Source organism: Hyla sarda, chromosome 11, assembly GCF_029499605.1.
Source record: "Hyla sarda isolate aHylSar1 chromosome 11, aHylSar1.hap1, whole genome shotgun sequence".
Lineage (NCBI taxonomy): Eukaryota > Metazoa > Chordata > Amphibia > Anura > Hylidae > Hyla > Hyla sarda.
Window position 1 is genome coordinate 2,272,054 of NC_079199.1, and position 27,573 is coordinate 2,299,626.

Below are 27,573 nucleotides of genomic sequence, written 5' to 3' on the forward strand. Positions count from 1 at the left end.
CTGCGGCTGCTGATCTGGGGGACTGCTGATCTGGGCGACTGCGGCTGCTGATCTGGGGGACTGCGGCTGCTGATCTGGGGGACTGCGGCTGCTGATCTGGGGGACTGCTGATCTGGGTGACTGCGGCTGCTGATCTGGGGGACTGCTGATCTGGGGGGCTGCGGCTGCTGATCTGGGGGACTGCTGATCTGGGCGACTGCGGCTGCTGATCTGGGGGCTAATGATCTGGGGGGCTGCCGCTGCTGATCTGGGGGACTGCTGATCTGGGGGGCTGCTGATCTGGGGGGCTGCTGATCTGGGGGGCTGCGGCTGCTGATCTGGGGGCTAATGATCTGGGGGACTGCTGATCTGGGGGGCTTCTGATCTGGGGGGGCTAATGATCTGGGGGTCTGCTGCTGCTGATCTGGGGTCTGCTGATCTGGGGGACTGTTGATCTGGGGGGCTGCTGATCTGGGGGACTGCTGATCTGGGGGGCTGCTGATCTGGGGGGCTAAAGATCTGGGGGGCTAATGATCTGGGGGCTGCGGCTGCTGATCTCGGGGTCTGCTGATCTGGGGTCTGCTGATCTGGGGAACTGCTGATCTGGGCGACTGCTGATCTGGGGGACTGCTGATCTGGGCGACTGCTGATCTGGGGGACTGCTGATCTGGAGGGCTGCGGCTGCTGATCTGGGGGGCTGCGGCTGCTGATCAGGAGGGCTGTGATCTCCAGCAGAGTCTCCTAACTTTCTTATATTAGGATGTGATCAGGAATCTCAACATATTTTCTGTTACGAATTTTGTCTTGTTTGTAAATAAACAATCAACCGATTGATACAATGTAACAAGGTGACTGAGTCTGATCAGGGACCTGAGCTGATCCCACACCTGCTGACCACCTCTATATACAGTATACAGCCATATACTTGGGGAACCGATATACTGAGCTGATCCCACACCTGCTGACCACCTCTATATACAGTATACAGCCATATACTAGGGGAACCGATATACTGAGCTGATCCCACACCTGCTGATATATACCACCTTTATATACAGTATATAGCCATATACTTGGGGAACCGATATACTGAGCTGATCCCAGACCCGCTGACATATACCACCTCTATATACAGTATACAGCCATATACTTGGGGAACCGATATACTGAGCTGATCCCACACCTGCTGACCACCTCTATATACAGTATACAGCCATATACTAGGGGAACCGATATACTGAGCTGATCCCACACCTGCTGATATATACCACCTTTATATACAGTATATAGCCATATACTTGGGGAACCGATATACTGAGCTGATCCCAGACCCGCTGACATATACCACCTCTATATACAGTATACAGCCATATACTTGGGGAACCGATATACTGAGCTGATCCCACACCTGCTGACCACCTCTATATACAGTATACAGCCATATACTTGGGGAACCGATATACCGACCTGATCCCACACCCGCTGACATATACCACCCCTGTATACAGACATATACCGCCCCCTATACTCTTCCCTATAGACATTAGACAGAACTCATAGGCCTGGAGTGTTCAGCTTCATCTGATTCCTCTTCAGTTACTGTGATCAATAGTTTCCCCTTCAACATTCTCCTCCATACCAGCCTGCAAGAGTCCATCCCTCAGCCTCCCCCTGGTCACCCATTATGCTGAGACTGGTAGTCCCCCCCCCCATGTCTCCCCTCTCTATGATGCTGGGAGTTGTAGTTCCCCCCCCCCCCCCCACCACCACCATGTCTCCCCTCCTCATGGTGCTGGGAGTTGTAGTTCCCCCCCCCCCCCACCACCACCACCATGTCTCCCCTCCTCATGGTGCTGGGAGTTGTAGTTCCCCCCCCCCCCCCACCATGTCTCCCCTCCTCATGGTGCTGGGAGTTGTAGTCCCCCCCCCCACCATGTCTCCCCTCCTCATGGTGCTGGGAGTTGTAGTTCCCTCCCCCCCCCACCATGTCTCCCCTCCTCATGGTGCTGAGTGTGGTAGTTCCCCCCCCCCCCCCACCATGTCTCCCCTCCTCATGGTGCTGGGTGTTGTAGTCCCCCCCCCATGTCTCCCCTCTCTATGATGCTGGGAGTTGTAGTTCCCCCACCCCCCCACCATGTCTCCCCTCCTCATGGTGCTGGGAGTTGTAGTCCCCCCCCCACCATGTCTCCCCTCCTCATGGTGCTGGGTGTTGTAGTTCCCCCCCCCCACCATGTTTCCCCTCCTCATGGTGCTGGGAGTTGTAGTTTCCCCCCCCCCCCCCCCCACCATGTCTCCCCTCCTCATGGTGCTGGGTGTTGTAGTTCCCCCCCACCATGTCTCCCCTCCTCATGGTGCTGGATGTTGTAGTTCCCCCCCACCATGTCTCCCCTCCTCATGGTGCTGGGAGTTGTAGTCCCCCACCCCCCACCATGTCTCCCCTCCTCATGGTGCTGGGAGTTGTAGTCCCCCCCCCCCCACCATGTCTCCCCTCCTCATGGTGCTGGGTGTTGTAGTCCCCCCCCCCCCCCCCACCATGTCTCCCCTCCTCATGGTGCTGGGTGTTGTAGTCCCCCCCACCATGTCTCCCCTCCTCATGGTGCTGGGAGTTGTAGTCCCCCACCCCCCACCATGTCTCCCCTCCTCATGGTGCTGGGAGTTGTAGTTCCCCCCCCCCCCCACCATGTCTCCCCTCCTCATGGTGCTGGGTGTTGTAGTCCCCCCCACCATGTCTCCCCTCCTCATGGTGCTGGGAGTTGTAGTCCCCCCCCCCCCCCCCATGCTCACCCATCCCACAGTATGGATCCCAGCAGGTCCTCACCTCCTGATCCTGATAACTGTGGAAATGTCTATAAATCTGAGACTTTATGGCATTTGGGATAATCTAATAATTGGTTTCTGTGAACATCTATTATTATAATCAGATTTGATCTTCACTGTACAGAGAATAAAGCAGCTTTGTGGTCGGTCCCGGCAGGTGAAGGGTGAATGAGCTCTGACCACTGAAGGATCACCTGGGTGGAAAGAGACTGGTCCATGTGCATTATCGCTGGGGGGGGGGGGGGGGGGGGGGTCTGGTCTGGGCGATGTGATTGATGACAGCTGCGATCCTACAGTTTAATCTGGAGAAGAGAATCTGGGGATTCAGTGACCCCCCCCCCCCCCCCCCATATACTCTGCACCCACCTCCTGTCACCCAGGCCGGGGGCCAATCTTAGGGTCCCCAGTGCACAGTCCTCTCCAGAAACCCTTGGTATGCAGCCCCCTTCCCTCCTGGCATCGGGTTAACCCATTCTTGTTGGTGTGGAAGGGGTTAAGCTTCTTCAGTGCCATATTGTGGGGAGCAGGGTCTGATGCTGCAGACCAGTCGGGGACACAAGGGGTTAATAAGCAGCAGTGGTTACAGTCAGACTTGTAGCTCAGTCTCTGCTGCCTAAAATGTGGGTGGTGACCGGGGGAGGAGGGAGAAGAAGCTGCCGGAGTCCAGAGGACACAGAGCGGGGCAGGGGACAGAGGTGACCGGGTGACAGCACCGACAGCCATCACTGCTGCCTGCACGAGGGGCAGCCGGGACCCCGCCGGGCGCTCTGCTCTCATTTGCATGACTCCTCCCAGGATCTTTTAATGTCTGCAGTGCTGGGAGCAGGAGGCAGGACCGGGAGGCAGAGCTGAGCAGCGTTCACACTGACGACTGGCGGCCGCTCCGCGAGCAGCTCCTGTACTGCGCTCCGCTCCGGCTACAGTCAGCGCCAGGGACCCGCACCGGAGCGCACAGGACCCGCACAAGGGCGCACAGGACTCCGGGGCGCCGGGAGATTACCCTCTGGGATTACTGTTACCCCTCCGAGGAGCCGGGCACCGGGATGTGCCGTCCGGGTACCGGGCGCAAGGTGGAAGATGCTTGTCTCTCCTGAGGGGGCTGGAATAGCGCTGGAGACCCCCCGGGAGGAGCCGCAGGAGGCCGCCGGGGACCGGCCACTCACTCCCCGACACTGCTGGCCCGGACACCAAGACCCCGCTGTTGGATTGAGCCCCTGAGCGGCTGCAGGATCCGGACCCCCAAACCTGCCCAAAAGTTTTCTTGGATTTCTTGATTATTTTGGATTCACAAGGAGAGAAACCAAAGGGTCTTCAGCATGAGAAGTAGGAGAGGAGGGCGAGAGCCTGCAAGGTAAGAGGGGCCCCGGGCACCAACACATAGGGGCCACTGTCTGTAGCCATCAGAATCTCAAGATGTCTCTGGGATCTCTAGTGATCAGTATCGGGGGGTTCACATTCTACGATCGGTATCTATAAGTGTCACTATAGGGGGATGTCTGATATCTGTAGTGATCGGTATCTATAAGTGTCACTATTGGGGATGTCTGATATCTGTAGTGATCGGTATCTATATGTGTCACTATAGGGGGATGTCTGATATCTGTAGCGATCGGTATCTATAAGTGTCAGTATAGGGGGATGTCTGATATCTGTAGTGATCGGTATCTATAAGTGTCACTATAGGGGGATGTCTGATATCTGTAGCGATCGGTATCTATATGTGTCACTATAGGGGGATGTCTGATATCTGTAGTGATCGGTATCTATAAGTGTCACTATAGGGTGATGTCTCTGATATCTATAGTGATCGGTATCTATAAGTGTCAGTATAGGGGGATGTCTGATATCTGTAGTGATCGGTATCTATAAGTGTCACTATAGGGGGATGTCTGATATCTGTAGTGATCGGTATCTATAAGTGTCACTATAGGGGGATGTCTCTGATAGCTGTAGTGATCGGTATCTATAAGTGTCACTATTGGGGATGTCTCTGATATCTGTAGTGATCGGTATCTATAAGTGTCACTATAGGGTGATGTCTGATATCTGTAGTGATCGGTATCTATAAGTGTCACTATAGGGGATGTCTCTGATAGCTGTAGTGATCGGTATCTATAAGTGTCACTATTGGGGATGTCTCTGATATCTGTAGTGATCGGAATCTATAAGTGTCACTATAGGGGATGTCTGATATCTATAGTGATCAGTATCTATAGGTGTCACAATCTATAGTGATCAGTATCTATAAGGGCCACTATAGGGTGATGTCTCTGATATCTATAGTGATCGGTATCTATAAGTGTCTCTATAGGGGGATGTCTGATATCTGTAGCGATCGGTATCTATAAGTGTCAGTATAGGGGGATGTCTGATATCTGTAGTGATCGGCGTCTATAGGTGTCACAATCTATAGTGATCAGTATATGTGATGTCTGGGCACTTTGTCTATAGGGGCTGCTGTCACTGACTGACATCGTCTATAGGTGATCCTGACAGCTGCCCCCGGTGTGAACATCATCCCATATGGATCTTTTTGGGGTATAGGAGATTATCCGGTCACTACACCTCACCCCTTCTTTGGGTTATGGGCGCACATTTTGGTTGAAGAGGCACTGAGCTTCAGATCTTTGTGTAAAGGGGGAAAAAACCTTTGGTTAAGGATCTATAGGGGACGATCTATGAGGGGCTTATATTTAGGGAAATGTTTATAGATTCAGTCTCTGCCCAGTGACCCATAGGAGATAATATCCCATAGGATCCATATATAAAGGATCGGAGAAAGACGCTACGGAGGATCTATAGGGGATCAGGTATTTAAGGAAGCCGCATAGAGAATCAGGTCTGTAGAGAAGGATATATTGGGAGGGGGGATCAGGTTCTTGTGAACAGGTATAGCGGATCTGTATTGTGGGATCTATAAGGGATCAGATCGGTGTAGAGGGGTATCTAGGGATCAGATCGATGTAGAGGGGTATCTAGGGATCAGATCGATGTAGAGGGGTATATAGGGATTAGATCTGTGTAGAGGGGTATATAGGGATCGGATTGATGTGAAGGGGTCTATAGGAATAATATCGGTGTAGAGGGGTCTATAGGGATCGGATAGATGTATAGGGGTCTATAGGGATCAGATGTGTGTAGAGGAGTCTATAGGGATCGGATAGTTGTAGAGGGGTCTATAGAGATCGGATCGGTGTAGAGGAGTCCATAGGGATCGGATCGATGTATAGGGGTCTATAGGGATCGGATCGATGTATAGGGATCAGATCGGTGTAGAGGAGTATATAGGGATCAGATCGGTGTATAGGGATCAGATCGGTGTAGAGGAGTATATAGGGATCAGATCGGTGTAGAGGGCTCACTGGGTAACAGATCAGTTTGGAGAAGTCTCGGGAACAGATCAGTTTGGAGGGGTCTCTGAGGAACAGATAGGTATAGAGTGGTCTCTGGGGGTCAGATCGGTGTGGAAGGGTCTCTGGGGGTCAGATCGGTGTAGAGGAGTATCTGGGGATCAGATCGGTGTGGTGGGATGTCTGGGGATCAAATCGGTGAAGAGGGGTCTCTGGGGGGTCAGATCGGTGTGGATGGGTCTCTGGGGGTCAGATCGGTGTGGAGGGGTCCCTGGCTATCAGATTGGCGTAGAGGGTTTCTGGGTATCAGATCGGGGTGGAGGGATGTCAGGGGATCAGATCGGGGTGGAGGGATGTCTGGGGATCAGATCGGTGTGGAGGGGTCTCTGGGGATCAGATCGGTGTGGAGGGGTCTCTGGGGATCAGATCGGTGTGGAGGGGTCTCTGGGGATCAGATCGGTGTGGAGGGGTCTCTGGGGATCAGATCGGCGTGGAGGGATGTCCGGGGATCAGATCGGTGTGGAGGGATGTCCGGGGATCAGATCAGTGTGGAAGGATGTCCTGGGATCAGAGCGGTGTGGAGGGGTCTCTGGGGATCAGATCGGTATGGAGTGGTCTCTGGGGATCAGATCGGTGTGGAGGGGTCTCTGGGGATCAGATCGGTGTGGAGGGGTCTCTGGGGATCAGATCGGTGTGGAGAGGTCCCTGGGGATCAGATCGGTGTGGAAGGATGTCCTGGGATCAGATCGGTGTGGAGGGGTCTCTGGGGATCAGATCGGTGTGGAGGGGTCTCGGGATCAGATCGGTGTGGAGGGGTCTCTGGGGATCAGTTCGGTGTGGAGGGGTCTCTGGGGATCAGATCGGTGTAGAGGGGTCTCTGGGGATCAGATCGGTGTGGAGGGGTCTCTGGGGATCAGATCGGTGTGGAGGGGTCTCTGGGGATCAGATCGGTGTGGAGGGATGTCTGGGGATCAGTGTCAGTGAGTTATCCTCACTCCTGGACTTGTTTGCAGAGTTAATCGTCAGTCTCGGTGGGAAATCGATTATTATCTCAGGTTCAGGTTATTCATCTTCTGGGGGACATTGGCTGTGAAGTTGTCATCTCCAGAACTGGATATTTGGATAAAGAGCAGAACAGCCCCCCCCCCCCCTCCCCCCTGTCCAGGAATCCATCCTGTAGATCCTGGTATCACAGAGAGAGAGTCCAGGGGTCTGTACTATATGGTTCATTGGGTACTACTACTGCTCCCAACATCTTATTAACCCCTCATTCCTGCTCACTCATACATGTCAGGGTTATTGGATGAGCCATATCCCATAAACCGTGAGGATGATCTTCCTTATCCTCATAGTGTACAGTGACTGAGCCCTATCCCATATACCATGGTCATCCTCCTCCTGGTGTACAGTGACTGAGCCCTATCCCATATACCATGGTCATCCTCCTCCTGGTGTACAGTGACTGAGCCCTATCCCATATACCATGGTCATCCTCCTCCTGGTGTACAGTGACTGAGCCCGGCCCCATATACCATGGTCATCCTCCTCCTGGTGTACAGTGACTGGGCCCTATCCCATATACCATGGTCATCCTCCTCCTGGTGTACAGTGACTGAGCCCTATCCCATATACCATGGTCATCCTCCTCATAGTGTACAGTGACTGAGCCCTATCCCATATACCATGGTCATCCTCCTCATAGTGTACAGTGACTGAGCCCTATCCCATATACCATGGTCATCCTCCTCATAGTGTACAGTGACTGAGCCCTATCCCATATACCATGGTCATCCTCCTCATAGTGTACAGTGACTGAGCCCTATCCCATATACCATGGTCATCCTCCTCCTGGTGTACAGTGACTGAGCCCTGCCCCATATACAATGGTCATCCTCCTCCTGGTGTACAGTGACTGAGCCCTATCCCATATACCATGGTCATCCTCCTCCTGGTGTACAGTGACTGAGCCCTATCCCATATACCATGGTCATCCTCCTCCTGGTGTACAGTGACTGAGCCCTATCCCATATACCATGGTCATCCTCCTCCTGGTGTACAGTGACTGAGCCCGGCCCCATATACCATGGTCATCCTCCTCCTGGTGTACAGTGACTGGGCCCTATCCCATATACCATGGTCATCCTCCTCCTGGTGTACAGTGACTGAGCCCTATCCCATATACCATGGTCATCCTCCTCATAGTGTACAGTGACTGAGCCCTATCCCATATACCATGGTCATCCTCCTCATAGTGTACAGTGACTGAGCCCTATCCCATATACCATGGTCATCCTCCTCCTGGTGTACAGTGACTGAGCCCTATCCCATATACCATGGTCATCCTCCTCCTGGTGTACAGTGACTGAGCCCTATCCCATATACCATGGTCATCCTCCTCATAGTGTACAGGGACTGAGCCCTATCCCATATACCATGGTCATCCTCCTCCTGGTGTACAGTGACTGAGCCCTATCCCATATACCATGGTCATCCTCCTCCTGGTGTACAGTGACTGAGCCCTATCCCATATACCATGGTCATCCTCCTCATGGTGTACAGTGACTGAGCCCTGCCCCATATACCATGGTCATCCTCCTCCTGGTGTACAGTGACTGAGCCCTATCCCATATACCATGGTCATCCTCCTCATAGTGTACAGTGACTGAGCCCTATCCCATATACCATGGTCATCCTCCTCAGTGTACAGTGACTGAGCCCTATCCCATATACCATGGTCATCCTCCTCATAGTGTACAGTGACTGAGCCCTATCCCATATACCATGGTCATCCTCCTCATAGTGTACAGTGACTGGGCCCTATCCCATATACCATGGTCATCCTCCTCAGTGTACAGTGACTGAGCCCTATCCCATATACCATGGTCATCCTCCTCATAGTGTACAGTGACTGAGCCCTGCCCCATATACCATGGTCATCCTCCTCATAGTGTACAGTGACTGAGCCCTGCCCCATATACCATGGTCATCCTCCTCATAGTGTACAGTGACTGAGCCCTATCCCATATACCATGGTCATCCTCCTCATAGTGTACAGTGACTGAGCCCTGCCCCATATACCATGGTCATCCTCCTCCTGGTGTACAGTGACTGAGCCCTACCCCATATACCATGGTCATCCTCCTCATAGTGTACAGTGACTGAGCCCTATCCCATATACCATGGTCATCCTCCTCAGTGTACAGTGACTGAGCCCTATCCCATATACCATGGTCATCCTCCTCATAGTGTACAGTGACTGAGCCCGGCCCCATATACCATGGTCATCCTCCTCCTGGTGTACAGTGACTGAGCCCTATCCCATATACCAGTGTTTCCCAACCAGGGTGCCTCCAGCTGTTGCAAAACTACAACTCCCAGCATGCCCGGACAGTCTTTGGCTGTCCGGGCATGCTGGGAGTTGTAGTTTTGCAACAGCTGGAGTCACCCTGGTTGGGAAACACTGCCACATACCATGGTCATCATCAGGTGAGGTGTTTACCGAGTCCTCTCTTGCCCATATTACTGCAGTGATGCCACCCTGCGCCCTGTCTGGGTCTCACATGATAGACAAGTCTTCGGCACAATCAAAGCCCAGGATCCAGCCTGCTGGGTGCAGTGGTGCCCAGGATCCATCCTGCTGGGTGCAGTGGTGCCCAGGATCCAGCCTGCTGGGTGCAGTGGTGCCCAGGATCCAGCCTGCTGGGTGCAGTGGTGCCCAGGATCCATCCTGCTGGGTGCAGTGGTGCCCAGGATCCATCCTGCTGGGTGCAGTGGTGCCCAGGATCCAGCCTGCTGGGTGCAGTGGTGCCCAGGATCCATCCTGCTGGGTGCAGTGGTGCCCAGGATCCATCCTGCTGGGTGCAGTGGTGCCCAGGATCCATCCTGCTGGGTGCAGTGGTGCCCAGGATCCAGCCTGCTGGGTGCAGTGGTGCCCAGGATCCAGTGGTGCCAGCTCTCATTCTGTGGCAGTTTTTTGGGCACAGCACCGTCTCTCCAGAATGCAGCAGCATATGGGTGTTTATATGCGGTGACAGCAGGCTCGTTCAGTGATGGGGCGGAAGGCAATTCTTCCATTATGGTTAAGTGATACAAATTGACTAGATGAGGCCATTACAGGTTATGAGGCTCAGGGCAGGAGCAGCCTCCATCTCCATGCGAAATCCACAACGAGCCTGGGGCGTCCTGAAGGGGTTAACGGCAGGCAGGTAGATGCAGAACATCTCTGCTGACCCTGCAGCACATCGCACTCCTGTAGATTGAGTCTACGTGATCAATAAATCCGGTTGGATTTGCAGCAGATGAACAAGGTTTTAGTAAGGAGATGACATGGAGTATTAGTGTCCTATAAATGTGGCCTCCTGGAGCTGACACTACATGATAACTACTCATCACAGATTCTATTCCAGAATGATGGGAGTTGTAGTCCATGCACAGCAATGAATAGAACATAAATCCCTGCACCATCCCCATAGACTGGAGGATCCTACAGAAATGTCGCTTCATGTCTGAGAGGATCTGTCCTGGAGATTGAGGCTTCACTGAGAGATCTTATCCCTGGTGATCTGGGTTATTGAGGACTCGGGTGATGTTAGGGGGGAAGCCCGAGGAATTACCCCCCCCCCTGGGGTGCCTCAGGTTATGGAGGAACTCTGCTCCTCCACAATAGTGTTCCTCTAAAGTATGACTCCCCTGATGTTGAAAAACTACAACTCCTATCATGTTTGGCTGAGCTAGGGACCCCTCACATTCCAGCAGATTCCTCCCCTCCCAGTGTTGAGCAGCCTGGACAGCAGTGTTTTTCCAAAGTGTGCTTCCAGCTGTTGCAAAACTACAACTCTCAGCATGTTTGGCTGTCAGGGCACCATGGGGGTTGCAGTCTTGCAGCACTTCACAGCGGTAGTTTGGGGAACCACAGGATGACCCCCCCCACAGAGCCAGGGACCCCTCACATTCCAGCACATTCCTAGGATTGAGCAGCCTGCACAGTGTGTCTCCAGCTGTTGCAAAACTACAACTCCCAGCATGCCCGGACAGCCTTCAGCTTTTCGGGCATGCTGGGCGTTGTAGTTTTGCAACAGCTGGAGACACACTGGAGAGACCCCACTGCCGTGCAGAGTTGATTCACATTCAGTTCAGTACTGACCTCTATCTGTAAGAACTGTGCGGCCATTGTTTGTGCGGAGCCATGAAGCTCAGGGGGAAGAAACACCATTTATTTCCTCCAGAAACCTGGACAAATTGCACATTATAAATGGAGAATATAATGGTCGGGACCGGCTGTAACTTCACACGTCAGGTTCACTGTAATGTGACGGACCTGTCGGGGCAGCAAATGGGAGAAAAGTCCGAATTTATTCCACAAATTGTAAAGATTTTAGAACTTGTAATATTGTTTAGCTGCTGCAGGAGGACGTGGAGGTTATGGGATGTCTGGAGGAGGGAATGTGGAGGACACAGACACTGAAAGAGGATACAACAATTATAATAATAATTATATAACATTAAATAATTAATCAAACATATTCATAATAATATCAATTAATTGTATATTATTATTTATTATTATTAATATTTTTGGTATTATTATTCTTCACTGTGTGCTTCCTCCTCTGTTCCTCTGGATAAGTTGTTCTGTTCCTCGGTTATTACTATAGGAAACATAAAGATCCTTTGTCACATCCACAATAAGATCTAGTTCCTCTATATATTAGGGAAGGTGAACTCCAGGGCTGTGCACCATGTTCCAAGAAATTATAGAACTATAGGAGATGTCGAAAGTAACTATTGTTGTTATATTATTTATTATTATTATTAATTATTATATGTTTCTAATAATAATAAATAATGGAATTACAACACTTTCTAGATTTTTTCAATAGCCAATAATAGGGCATATTTAATCTAAATACTTTATAACAGTGGTCTCCAACCTGCGGACCTCCAGATGTTTCAAAACTACAACTCCCAGCATGCCCGGACAGCCATCGGCTTGACAGGCGGTGATGATGAAGGGGGGGGGATGATGATGAGGATGATAGTATTGAGTTTGGCTTTTTTTTTTTTTTTAAAGCTTTTCCTTGGGACTGATTGGAATATATGCATAGGAAGATAGTGATATGATATAATGTCCTGGTATAGTGATATAATGTCCTGGTATAGTGATATAATATAATGTCCTGGTATAGTGATATAATATAATGTCCTGGTATAGTGATATAATGTCCTTGTATAGTGATATAATGTCCTGGTATAGTGATATAATATAATGTCCTGGTATAGTGATATAATGTCCTGGTATAGTGATATAATATAATGTCCTGGTATAGTGATATAATGTCCTGGTATAGTGATATAATATAATGTCCTGGTATAGTGATATAATATAATGTCCTGGTATAGTGATATAATGTCCTTGTATAGTGATATAATGTCCTGGTATAGTGATATAATATAATGTCCTGGTATAGTGATATAATGTCCTGGTATAGTGATATAATATAATGTCCTGGTATAGTGATATAATGTCCTGGTATAGTGATATAATGTCCTGGTATAGTGATATAATGTCCTGGTATAGTGATATAATGTCCTGGTATAGTGATATAATGTCCTGGTATAGTGATATAATGTCCTGGTATAGTGATATAATGTCCTGGTATAGTGATATAATATAATGTCCTGGTATAGTGATATAATATAATGTCCTGGTATAGTGATATAATATAATGTCCTGGTATAGGGATATAATATAATGTCCTGGTATAGTGATATAATATAATGTCCTGGTATAGTGATATAATATAATGTCCTGGTATAGTGATATAATATAATGTCCTGGTATAGTGATATAATATAATGTCCTGGTATAGTGATATAATATAATGTCCTGGTATAGTGATATAATATAATGTCCTGGTATAGGGATATAATATAATGTCCTGGTATAGTGATATAATGTCCTGGTATAGTGATATAATGTCCTGGTATAGTGATATAATGTCCTGGTATAGTGATATAATATAATGTCCTGTATAGTGATATAATATAATGTCCTGTATAGTGATATAATGTCCTGGTATAGTGATATAATATAATGTCCTGGTATAGTGATATAATATAATGTCCTGGTATAGTGATATAATGTCCTGGTATAGTGATATAATATAATGTCCTGGTATAGTGATATAATATAATGTCCTGGTATAGTGATATAATATAATGTCCTGGTATAGTGATATAATATAATGTCCTGTATAGTGATATAATATAATGTCCTGGTATAGTGATATAATGTCCTGGTATAGTGATATAATATAATGTCCTGGTATAGTGATATAATGTCCTGGTATAGTGATATAATATAATGTCCTGGTATAGTGATATAATATAATGTCCTGGTATAGTGATATAATATAATGTCCTGGTATAGTGATATAATATAATGTCCTGGTATAGTGATATAATATAATGTCCTGGTATAGTGATATAATATAATGTCCTGGTATAGTGATATAATGTCCTGGTATAGTGATATAATGTCCTGGTATAGTGATATAATGTCCTGGTATAGTGATATAATGTCCTGGTATAGTGATATAATATAATGTCCTGGTATAGTGATATAATGTCCTGGTATAGTGATGTAATGTCCTGGTATAGTGATATAATATAATGTCCCGGTATAGTGATATAATGTCCTGGTATAGTGATATAATATAATGTCCTGGTATAGTGATATAATGTCCTGGTATAGTGATGTAATGTCCTGGTATAGTGATATAATATAATGTCCCGGTATAGTGATATAATATAATGTCCTGGTATAGTGATATAATGTCCTGGTATAGTGATATAATATAATGTCCTGGTATAGTGATATAATATAATGTCCTGGTATAGTGATATAATATAATGTCCTGGTATAGTGATATAATATAATGTCCTGGTATAGTGATATAATGTCCTGGTATAGTGATATAATGTCCTGGTATAGTGATATAATGTCCTGGTATAGTGATATAATGTCCTGGTATAGTGATATAATGTCCTGGTATAGTGATATAATATAATGTCCTGGTATAGTGATATAATATAATGTCCTGGTATAGTGATATAATATAATGTCCTGGTATAGTGATATAATATAATGTCCTGGTATAGTGATGTAATGTCCTGGTATAGTGATGTAATGTCCTGATATAGTGATATAATGTCCTGGTATAGTGATATAATATAATGTCCTGGTATAGTGATATAATGTCCTTGTATAGTGATATAATGTCCTGGTATAGTGATGTAATGTCCTGGTATAGTGATATAATATAATGTCCCGGTATAGTGATATAATATAATGTCCTGGTATAGTGATATAATGTCCTGGTATAGTGATATAATATAATGTCCTGGTATAGTGATATAATATAATGTCCTGGTATAGTGATATAATATAATGTCCTGGTATAGTGATATAATATAATGTCCTGGTATAGTGATATAATATAATGTCCTGGTATAGTGATATAATGTCCTGGTATAGTGATATAATGTCCTGGTATAGTGATATAATGTCCTGGTATAGTGATATAATGTCCTGGTATAGTGATATAATGTCCTGGTATAGTGATATAATGTCCTGGTATAGTGATATAATGTCCTGGTATAGTGATATAATGTCCTGGTATAGTGATATAATGTCCTGGTATAGTGATATAATGTCCTGGTATAGTGATATAATATAATGTCCTGGTATAGTGATATAATATATAAAGTCCTGGTATAGTGATATAATGTCCTGGTATAGTGATATAATGTCCTGGTATAGTGATATAATGTCCTGGTATAGTGATATAATATAATGTCCTGGTATAGTGATATAATATAATGTCCTGGTATAGTGATATAATATATAAAGTTCTGGTATAGTGATATAATATATAAAGTTCTGGTATAGTGATATAATATATAAAGTTCTGGTATAGTGATATAATGTCCTGGTATAGTGATATAATGTCCTGGTATAGTGATATAATGTCCTGGTATAGTGATATAATATAATGTCCTGGTATAGTGATATAATATAATGTCCTGGTATAGTGATATAATGTCCTGGTATAGTGATATAATGTCCTGGTATAGTGATATAATGTCCTGGTATAGTGATATAATATAATTTCCTGGTATAGTGATATAATATAATTTCCTGGTATAGTGATATAATATAATGTCCTGGTATAGTGATATAATGTCCTGGTATAGTGATATAATGTCCTGGTATAGTGATATAATATAATGTCCTGGTATAGTGATATAATATAATGTCCTGGTATAGTGATATAATATAATGTCCTGGTATAGTGATATAATGTCCTGGTATAGTGATATAATGTCCTGGTATAGTGATATAATATATAATGGGGTCTTTTGACCATTCTGTAGGGGCGTCATGGTTTAGTATTAGGGATGGTATCCTGATATAGTGTATAATCTATAATGGGGCCTTTAGGAAATTCTTTAGGGGTTTCAGTATTTTCTTCCTCTCTCTCAGCTGCTTTGTTAATATTTTAGTAGAAACCTTTCTGTTTTGTTGCTATCTCAAAATTCCTGTATGTTGGACATGTTTGTATGTTTGGTCTAAATTTCTAAATTTGTGATTGGTTTAGGATTTGTCTCATTCCTGCTCCTGTACACTAAGCGGCGGGAGGTGAATGGAGATAACATTGTATGCATCACCGCTTCCACTATATTCTCTGGGCCGAGCGCTCACTGTACTGAATTATACCCTCAGATTCCCCCTGTACTGACTGTTTCCCCCTGTACTGACTGTTTCCCCCTGTACTGACTGTTTCCCCCTGTACTGACTGTTTCCCCCTGTACTGACTGTTTCCCCCTGTACTGACTGTTTCCCCCTGTACTGACTGTTTCCCCCTGTACTGACTGTTTCCCCCTGTACTGACTGTTTCCCCCTGTACTGACTGTTTCCCCCTGTACTGACTGTTTCCCCCTGTACTGACTGTTTCCCCCTGTACTGACTGCTTCTCTATATACTGACTGTTTCCCTCTGTACAGACTGTTTCCCTCTGTACAGACTGTTTTCCCTATATACTGACTATTTCCCTATATACTGACTATTTCCCTATATACTGACTATTTCCCTATATACTGACTATTTCCATATATACTGACTGTTTCCCTATATACTGACTGTTTCCCTATATACTGACTGTTTCCCTATATACTGACTGTTTGTTTCCCTATATACTGACTGTTTCCCTATATACTAACTGTTTGCCTATATACTGACTATTTCCTTATATACTGAATTTTTCCCTATATACTGACTGTTTCTCTATATACTGTTTCCCTCTGTACAGACTCTTTCTCTATATACTGACTGTTTCCCTATATACTGACTGTTTCTCTGTATACTGAGTGTTTCCCCCTGTACTTACTGTTTCTCTATATACTGACTGCTTCCCTCTGTACTGCCTGTTTCCTTCTGTACTGACTGTTTCTCTATATACTGACTGTTTCCTTCTGTACTGACTGTTTCTCTATATACTGACTGTTTCTCTGTATACTGACTGTTTCTCTGTATACTGACTGTTTCTCTATATACTGACTGTTTCTTTCTGTACTGACTGTTCCCCCCCCCCTGTACTGACTGTTTCTCTATATACTGACTGTTTCCTTCTGTACTGACTGTTTCTCTATATACTGCCTGTTTCCCTCTGTACTGACTGTTTTTCTATATACTGCCTGTTTCCCTATATACTGACTGTTTCCCTCTGTACTGACTGTTTCTCTATATACTGACTGTTTCCGACTGTACTGACTGTTTCTCTATATACTGACTGTTTCTCTATATACTGACTGTTTCTCTATATACTGACTGTTTCCTTCTGTACTTACTGATTCTCTATATACTGACTGTTTCCTTCTGTACTGACTGTTTCTCTATATACTGACTGTTTCTCTATATACTGACTGTTTCCCCCTGTACTGACTGTTTCTCTATATACTGACTGTTTCCCTCTGTACTGACTGTTTCTCTATATACTGACTGTTTCCCTCTGTACTGACTGTTTCTCTATATACTGACTGTTTCCTTCTGTACTTACTGATTCTCTATATACTGACTGTTTCCTTCTGTACTGACTGTTTCTCTATATACTGACTGTTTCTCTATATACTGACTGTTTCCCCCTGTACTGACTGTTTCTCTATATACTGACTGTTTCTCTGTATACTGACTGTTTCTCTATATACTGACTGTTTCCCTCTGTACTGACTGTTTCTCTATATACTGACTGTTTCCCTCTGTACTGACTGTTTCTCTATATACTGCCTGTTTCCCTCTGTACTGACTGTTTTTCTATATACTGACTGTTTCTCTATATACTGACTGTTTCCTTCTGTACTTACTGATTCTCTATATACTGACTGTTTCTCTATATACTGACTGATTCTCTCTATACTGACTGTTTCCCCCTGTACTGACTGTTTCTCTATATACTGACTGTTTCCCTCTGTACTGACTGTTTCTCTATATACTGACTGTTTCCCTCTGTACTGACTGTTTCTCTATATACTGACTGTTTCCCTCTGTACTGACTGTTTCTCTATATACTGACTGTTTCCCTCTGTACTGACTGTTTCCTTCTGTACTGACTGATTCTCTCTATACTGACTGTTTCCCTCTGTACTGACTGTTTTTCTATGGGGACAGGCAGGGACTTTATTACAGCAGCTACAGTCATTCCAGCAGGATTCATGTCACTGTAGGATGTGAGGCCTGATCTGTGCAAAAGTTGTAGGAGGGCAAAACCGGGCAGAGGCCGGAGGTGACTCCCAGCAAGAGTCACATAATATGAGGAGACGGTGGCAGAGCATCTGTGCAACCTGCAGATACCCAAGAGCCCTTTATATAAGGGGCCACACTACAACATAAGCAGCTCCTACTCTGTGTGTATGGGACCAAGTGAATGAATTTCTTGGGTCAGAACTATTGGGTCCCCTGTACTGTGCTTGTATGGGGCCCCTGTACTGTGCTTGTATAGGGCCCTGTACTGTGCTAGTATGGGGCCCCTGTACTGTGCTTGTATGGGGCCCCTGTACTGTGCTTGTATAGGGCCCTGTACTGTGCTAGTATGGGGGCCCCTGTACTGTGCTAGTATGGGGGCCCCTGTACTGTGCTAGTATGGGGCCCCTGTACTGTGCTAGTATGGGGCCCCTGTACTGTGCTAGTATGGGGCCCCTGTACTGTGCTTGTATGGGGCCCCTGTACTGTGCTAGTATGGGGCCCCTGTACTGTGCTAGTATGGGGCCCCTGTACTGTGCTAGTATGGGGCCCCTGTACTGTGCTAGTATGGGGCCCCTGTACTGTGCTAGTATGGGGCCCCTGTACTGTGCTAGTATGGGGCCCCTGTACTTTGCTTGTATGGGGCCCCTGTACTGTGCTTGTATGGGGCCCCTGTACTGTGCTTGTATGGGGCCCCTGTACTGTGCTTGTATGGGGCCCCTGTACTGTGCTAGTATGGGGCCCCTGTACTGTGCTAGTATGGGGCCCCTGTACTGTGCTAGTATGGGGCCCCTGTACTGTGCTAGTATGGGGCCCCTGTACTGTGCTAGTATGGGGCCCCTGTACTGTGCTTGTATGGGGCCCCTGTACTGAGCTTGTATGGGGCCCCTGTACTGTGCTTGTATGGGGCCCCTGTACTGTGCTTGTATGGGGCCCCTGTACTGTGCTTGTATGGGGCCCCTGTACTGTGCTTGTATGGGGCCCCTGTACTGAGCTTGTATGGGGCCCCTGTACTGTGCTAGTATGGGGCCCCTGTACTGTGCTTGTATGGGGCCCCTGTACTGAGCTTGTATGGGGCCCCTGTACTGAGCTTGTATGGGGCCCCTGTACTGAGCTTGTATGGGGCCCCTGTACTGTGCTTGTATGGGGCCCCTGTACTGTGCTTGTATGGGGCCCCTGTACTGTGCTTGTATGGGGCCCCTGTACTGTGCTTGTATGGGGCCCCTGTACTGAGCTTGTATGGGGCCCCTCTTTTGTTTATGCTGGCAACTAAAAATATATAATGTAAAATAATAATAAACTTAATTATATATAAAGTAGCTTATTGTTAGATATTATACTGCACTATAACATATTGATTATTTGTATTTATTTTTCATGTATATATATTGCGTCAGCATAGTCTGTAGCGCTGTACAGAGATTGTCATCACTCAGGTTGGCCCTGATATATGATATAATAAATCATAGTAAAGTATAATATAACATTATGTAAATATGATAATAATATGGTGCACGTTGTATCGGTGGTTGCGGAGTCTCATTCAGCCGTCGGCTCTCGCTGGATGATCGGGGGATTTCCTCACCTGTTCTGCAGCCTCGTATTTCTTCTCATTTCACTGCAATAGGGTTTATTTATTTATTACATTTTTATTACCGGAATTTGTAAAATTTTAAACTTTATTTTTCTAAATTCCTAAAGTTTTTCGTTAATCGAGGATTTGGTGTGAAGGACGTCCCTGTATTTGTCGCATGTGTCATTACAAATCAATTACTATTAAAGTTGTTGATAATTTTTATACTTTTTTATATCATCTAATATAAAGAAAACATAATGAATAAATATTAATTAATAATAATAATAATAATAATAATATTTTATTTAGTCCATGTATCTTGTGATATAATTTGGTGCCTCATACCTCAGTGATATCATTGGGGTCTCAGTGATGTCATTGGGGGTCTCAGTGATGTCATTGGGGGTCTCAGTGATGTCATTGGGGGTCTCAGTGATGTCATTGGGGGTCTCAGTGATGTCATTGGGGTCTCAGTGATGTCATTGGGGCTCTCAGTGATTGGGGGTCTCAGTGATGTCATTTCATGACTCAATTATGTCATTGGGGTCTCAGTGATGTCAATGGGGGTCTCTGATGTCAATAGGGGTCTCAGTGATGTAATTGGGGGTCTCAGTGATGTAATTTGAGGGTCTCAGTGATGTCATTTTGTGACTCAGTGATGTCATTGGGGTCTCAGTGATGTCATTGGGGGTCTCAGTGATGTCATTTCATGACTCAATTATGTCATTGGGGGTCTCAGTGATGTCAATGGGGGGGTCTCTGATGTCAATAGGGGTCTCAGTGATGTCATTGGGGGTCTCAGTGATGTCATTGGGGGCCTCAGTGATGTCATTGGGGGTCTCAGTGATGTCATTTCGTGACTCAGTGATGTCACTGGGAGTTTCAGTGATGTCATTGGAGGTCTCAGTGATGTCATTGGGGGTCTCAGTGATGTCATTGGGGGTCTCAGTGATGTCATTGGGGGTCTCAGTGATGTTATTGGGGGTCTCAGTGATGTTATTGGGGGTCTCAGTGATGTCATTGGGGGTTTCAGTGATGTCATTGGGGGTCTCAGTGATGTTATTGGGGGTCTCAGTGATGTTATTGGGGGTTTCAGTGATGTCATTGGGGGCCTCAGTGATGTCATTGGGGGCCTCAGTGATGTCATTGGGGGTCTCAGTGATGTCATTTCGTGACTCAGTGATGTCACTGGGGGTTTCAGTGATGTCACTGGGGGTTTCAGTGATGTCATTGGAGGTCTCAGTGATGTCATTGGGGGTCTCAGTGATGTCATTGGGGGTCTCAGTGATGTCATTGGGGGTCTCACTGATGTCATTTGGGGTCTAACTGATGTCATTTGGGGTCTCAGTGATGTCATTGGGGGTCTCAGTGATGTCATTTGGGGTCTCAGTGATGTCATTTGGGGTCTCAGTGATGTCATTGGGGGTCTCAGTGATGTCATTTGGGGTCTCACTGATGTCATTTGGGGTCTGGTGTCTCTTCCGGTGCATTTTCAGGCCACACGAATATGTCTTGTCCCATAAAGCTCTGCGCTCTCTGAGCAGTCGACTCGTCCACTTTATTAAAGTCGTAATTCTGGCGCTCAGCCGCTTTTACGTTGTGACGTGTCGCTGCTTTGACATAAACAATCATCGGCGACCTTGTAACCTCCTGTAAACGTAACATTAGATATTATGTCCGGCTGAGATACACAGAGATGACTCGGGGCCTCGTGGGCCATAAATAATCAATGAGGCCTCATGAATGAGCGTGATGTCTCTATGATCAATGGGCGCATTATATACGGTCCGGCCCTCTGTATACTCACTGTCAATTATTAATAGTGATTAATAGTGAGAGACGCTGGACACTGGGGGACTACCACCTCTATGGGGCGCTATAACATGAAGATGTGGGGCCCCAATGTAAAATCTGTTATGGGCCCCAACTATAATTGAAGGAGAGACCTCAGGGGCCCCTCACACTCCAGGGCCCAGGTTTATCTGTGACCTCTGCATTCCTTATAGCAGTGGTCTCCAACCTGCGGACCTCCAGATGTTGCAAAACTACATCTCCCATCATGCCCGGACAGCCAACGGCTGTCCGGGCATGCTGGGAGTTGTAGTTTTGCAACATCTGGAGGTCCGCAGGTTGGAGACCACTGCCTTATAGCTACAACAAGAAGTGACTTTAAAAAACACAAAGGAGGTTTTTATGAGCAGATCACTGGGTGTCCTGCTACAAGACCCTGGAGACAACTATTTGTCTGCACTGCAGCGCCCCCACAGGGAAGATGGAGCATTACACCCTTAATATTAAAATCAGTGGGCGGTCTGTAATACTGGGGCCTCCCTGACCCTCCAGAGTAAGAGACGCTCTTCATAATAGATGAGGGTCCTGACAGAGGGACCCCAGAACCTTGTAGAATGTTAGGACCCTCTCTACATATATATATATATATATATATATATATATATATATATATATATATATATATATATATATATATAAAATCAGTCTGTCATTTACTGTCTCACATTTATTGTACTATTCTGTGTCTTATATTGTGAACCTTCTCATATATACAGAGCCCTGGAACCAAGGGCACTATAAATAATTAAATAAATAAATAAATAATTAATTAAATAATTAATTAATTAATTGATAATAATAATCTCCTAGAAGGATATGTGAGAATGGGAGACAAGATTCCAAATGAAGAGATGCCGTATATTTGTATGTATACTACTATGTTACTAAAATAATGATAGAGAATAAAATGAAAGAGAATTATTATAATTATTATAAAAAAAATAATAATATTACATATAAAATAATAATAATAATAAAGAATAAAATAAATGAGAATAAATAATAATAATAATAATTATTATTATTAATAACAGAAAATACAAATAATAACAATAATAATTATATAATTATTATTATTAATAATAATGATAGTAGAAAATACAAATAATAATAATAACCATAATAAACATAAATAATAAAAAAAACATAGATAATTCACTCTATAATACTGTTCTTCGCCATCTGTGTTTTTTTTCCTCCAGTTTGTTAAATCGCAGTAAAAACAGCATAAGAATAAAAGTTTAGTGACCATGAATGACGTGTTACACATTGTTTAGGTTTCCACTGAAAGGCTTGACTTTGTGAATGGTCGTGAAGGCCGCAGCGGTCTCCATTGTCACACACTTCTCTCTATGGATATATATATATATATATATATATATATATATATATATATATATTTATATGTGTGTGTGTGTGTGTATATATATATATATATATATATATATATATATATATATATATATATATATATATGAAAGAAATTTCTCTGACAGAAATAGTAACATGTGAAGAACAATGTATCAACTTTATCTGCGCAGTCCCGGGTTGTGGATCATGAGACCCTGGTACCATGTGACCTGAACCTTGTCCTCTGAGCTAACACTCAGCGCAAGCAGCGATAGATATTGATAAACATTTAGCACATTAGTGAAGTAAAACTAAGGCTTCTTTCTCAATCCAAAATGACTCCGTTTTAAAGATCCGTAAGAAGTTCCGTCTGAAAATCAGCTGAAAGCGGCGATGGCAAAATCCTATATGGCCGTTAGAAAATCCCATTATAGTCTATGGTATTTTTCCAATAGCCGTTTTAACCCGTTATAGCCCGTTATTAATAATAGTACCGGGAGAAATAGTGCGTACGGATCTTTAAAACGGAGTAATTTTGTAGTGTGAAAGGGGCCTAACGGTGCCAGCAGACACAAGACAGATTCGGCTTCCTTAAATATAATAAAATGTCACAGAATTCAAAACAATTCAGCTGAAAAAATCTTCCCCAAGGTCTCCAGTAGTGTTGAGCGGCATAGGCTATATTCGAATTCGCGAATATTCGCGAATATATGGACGAATATTCGTCATATATTCGCAAATATTCGCATATTCGTTATATTCGTTTTATTTTCGCATATGCGAATTTTCACACAGTAGTATTACAGCCTTCTTTACACCACACAAGCTGGAAGCAGAGAGGGGGGATCACTGTGATGTGTACTGTGAAGAAAAAAAAAAAAAAAACGAATATTCGTAATTACGAATATATAGCGCTATATTCGCGAAATTCGCGAATTCGCGAATATGCGATATTCGCGAATAATATTCGAATTGCGAATATTCGCGAGCAACACTAGTCTCCAGTGGTTAAAGGGGTATTCCGGTGAAAAACTATTTTATTTTTTATTTTTCCCAAATCAACTGGTGCCAGAAAGTGAAACAGATTTGTAAATTACTTTTATTTAACAGTCTTAACCCTTCCACTACTTATCAGCTGCTGTATGCTGGAAGTTGTAGCTTTGCAACAGCTGGAGGCACACTGGTTGGTCCAGGCATGCTGGAAGTTGTAGTTTTGCAACAGCTGGAGGCACACTGGTTGGTCCGAGAATGCTGGAAATTGGTTTTGCAACAGCTGGAGGCACACTGGTTGGTCCGGGCATGCTGGAAGTTGTAGTTTTGCAACAGCTGGAGGCACCCTGGTTGGTCTGGGCATGCTGGAAATTGGTTTTGCAACAGCTGGAGGCACACTGGTTGGTTCAGGCATGCTGGGAGTTGTAGTTTTGCAACAGCTGAATGCACACTTTAAGAACTGTCCAGAGTAGGAGAAAATCCCCATAACAAGCATTTGCTGCTCTGGACAGTCCCTAAAATGGACAGAGATATCAGCAGAGAGCACTGTGGTCATGATGTCAGCAGAGAGCTTTGTGTTTCAAAAAGAAAATAATTTCCTCTGTAGTATTCAGCAGCTAATAAGTACTGAAAGGATTAAGATTTTTTTTAATAGAAGTAATTTACAAATCTGTTTAACTTTCTGGCACCAGTTGATTAAAAAAAAAAAAAAGTTTTCCACCGGAGTACCCCTTTAAACCTAAAGCTGATTTTTTAAATCAATTTATTAATATTGATGATGATGATATTGTTATCATCATCATCATCAATAATAATAATATCATCATTATTATTATGATTATTATTTATTTGTTTAGAGATTTATGCCGGGCCAACCATGTGATGCAAATCACTGTATATAAAATTTGTCAATTCAATGGAAAAACCAGGACTAACCCTAATGATGCAATAAGGGACCTTGTGACAGCATTAGAGGCCGCAGATCGCTGACACAGGCGTTCACCGCGGATCGGGTTATTTTTAGTTTTTAGCCATTATTTTGAATGTGAATGGAGCCGTTGATGAGTCACAGACCCCGTGTCCCCCCAGTGTCCCCCCAGTTATTACAGAACACTGACTCAGGAGCCCATTATTAGGATTGTCCTGGAATCTTCACAACTCACCAGCTCCCCCTGTTGGTCACACTGAGAATCATCCTTTTCCCAGTGACATCAGGACACGGTGAGTGTGAAGGGGGATCCTTTAATCTGGAATATAATAATCCTAAATATACAGAAATTGTCACATCCACAGATCCAAAGGAATTTACTTGCTTATATGTAATAGAATTGTAAACGTTCTCTCAGATTAGGTAAAGTAAGTGCCGTCCTACAGATGTCCGGATACTTCTCAATAATTAAGACAGTGTTTCTCAACCAGGGGGCCTACAGCTGTTGCAAAATTACAACTCCCAGCATGCTCAGACAGCCTAGATCAGTGTTGTTCTACACCAGTGTTTTCCAGCCTGAGTGCCTCCAGCTGTTGCAAAACTACAACTACCAGCATGCCCGGACAGCTATTGGCCTAGATCAGTGTTGGTCTACACCAGTGTTATCCAACCTGTGTACCTCCAGCTGTTGCAAAACTACAACTACCAGCATGCCTGGACAACCATTGGCCTAGATCAGTGTTGGCCAACACCAGTGTTTTCCAACCTGTGTACCTCCAGATGTTGCAAAACTACAACTCTCAGCATGCCCGGACAGCCGTTGGCTGTCCAGGCATGCTGGGAGTTGCAGTTTTGCAATAGCCAGAGGCAGACTGGTTGGGAAACACTTGCCCAAAACTACCGAGCAGGGAGCCACATGCCACATCTCCACCTCTACTGGAGTGGATGGTGTTACCGAGCTGCCATAATGGATGGCCTTTGGCTGTCTGTGCATGCTGGGGGTTGTAGTTTTGCAACAGCTGGAGGCACTCTGGTTGGGAAATACTGAATTAAGATCTAATCCTAATACCCAAGTGTGTGTGTGTGGGGGGGGGGGGGGACCACATGCCATATGTTTAACCTGTCCAGCACCCCTGGGGCCCCATAGGTTAGAGGGGCCACGTTCACCCTCTGCCGGTGATTCTGGAGCGGCGTCACGTACACCGGGGTTTCTTGTCTGCGTTCCGTGTGATGTGTAATAAGCTGCAGATTTCCGGTGTCATCTCTAGGTGCACATGGAAAGACAAGGATAATATTGTCGATTTAGAGCGTTCCTTCAGGCTCCTGAATTATTTACCGATAATTTATCCTCTGCCGCTGCAGTAAGCAGAACAAACCATTAATGCAGACTAAACAAAGAGGCTCCCCGCAGGTACGCCGGAGGGAAGGAGAGGGATGAAAGGAGAATAGGAAGGGGGTTAGAGCGGCCCTCTGTCTGCACCCCAATTTAATCTCTGGGCCCCCCTATAATCTCTCTGCCCCCAAACAAGGCCTCCACCCCACCCTCATAAAAAATCACAATACAATCTATCTGCCCCCCATGACCTCCCTGCCCCTTAACAATCCCTCTACCCCCATCATCATAATATTTTACTGCAATACAATCTACCTGTCTCCCCAACAATCTCTGCCCCCCCCATAACCTCCCCCCTCCTAAAACCACCCGACCCTCATAAAATCCCACTGTGATACAATCTATCTGCAGCCCCATATATCTCTGGGCCCAATATAATATCTTTAGACCCCCCCTCCCCTCTTAAACTATCTCTGCCCCCCATACAATATCTCTGCCCCCCATACAATATCTCTGCCCCCCATACAATATCTCTGCCCCCCATACAATATCTCTGCCCCCCATACAATATCTCTGCCCCCCATACAATATCTCTGCGCCCATACAATATCTCTGCCCCCATACAATATCTCTGCCCCCCATACAATATATCTGCCCCCCCCCATACAATATCTCTTTACCCCATACAATATATCTGCCCCCCCATACAATATCTCTGCCCCCATACAATCTCTTTACCCCATACAATATATCTGCCCCCATATATCTCTGGGCCCAATATAATATCTTTAGACACCCCCCCCCCCCTCCCCTCTTAAACTATCTCTGCCCCCCATACAATCTCTCTGCCCCCCATACAATCTCTCTGCCCCCCATACAATCTCTCTGCCCCCCATACAATCTCTCTGCCCCCCATACAATCTCTCTGCCCCCCATACAATCTCTCTGCCCCCCATACAATCTCTCTGCCCCCATACAATATCTCTTTACCCCATACAATATCTCTGCCCCCCATACAATATCTCTGCCCCCCCCATACAATCTTTCTGCTCCATTTATACAATCTCTCTGCCCCCATACAATCTCTCTTCCCCCCATACAATCTCTCTGCCCCCCCATACAATATATCTGTCCCCAATACAATATCTCTGCCCCCCCCCATACAATATCTCTGCCCCTCATGTAATATCTCTGCCCCCCCCCCATACAATATCTCTGCCCCTCATGTAATAATATCTCAATGCCCTACAATGTCTCTGTCTCTCCCCACTGCTGTATGTGAGATCTGGGGGAGTTCAGGTTAAGCAGCAGTAACATTTCTCAGCCCGTACGGGTGTCCTGTCCTATAGTGTATACACGGTTTTCTCATTTTCCCTTAGAGAGCTCAAGTCACAAGATCAAATCCATCCATTCTGCAGAAGCCACTAGGGGGAGCTCCATCGCGGTCTGCAGATCATTATTTGGGCTGACTATGACCTGAGGAGGAGGAGGAGGACAGAGGAGTCTGGAGGAGGAGGACAGAGGAGTCTGGAGGAGGAGGACAGAGGAGTCTGGAGGAGGAGGACAGAGGAGTCTGGAGGAGGAGGGCAGAGGAGTCTGGAG

General features: G+C 45.5%; 1 protein-coding gene across 1 annotated transcript in view; it reads left to right on the top strand.

Annotated features, from left to right (window-relative positions):
• Positions 1 to 3,469: 3,469 nt before the first annotated feature.
• FLRT2 (fibronectin leucine rich transmembrane protein 2) overlaps positions 3,470 to 27,573 on the top strand; it is a 72,771-nt gene continuing 48,667 nt past the window's right edge. Inside the window, exon 1 of the mRNA XM_056546307.1 lies at positions 3,470 to 4,147. The gene's annotated coding sequence lies outside the window, so the exon portion shown is untranslated. The remainder of the gene's footprint in view (positions 4,148 to 27,573) is intronic.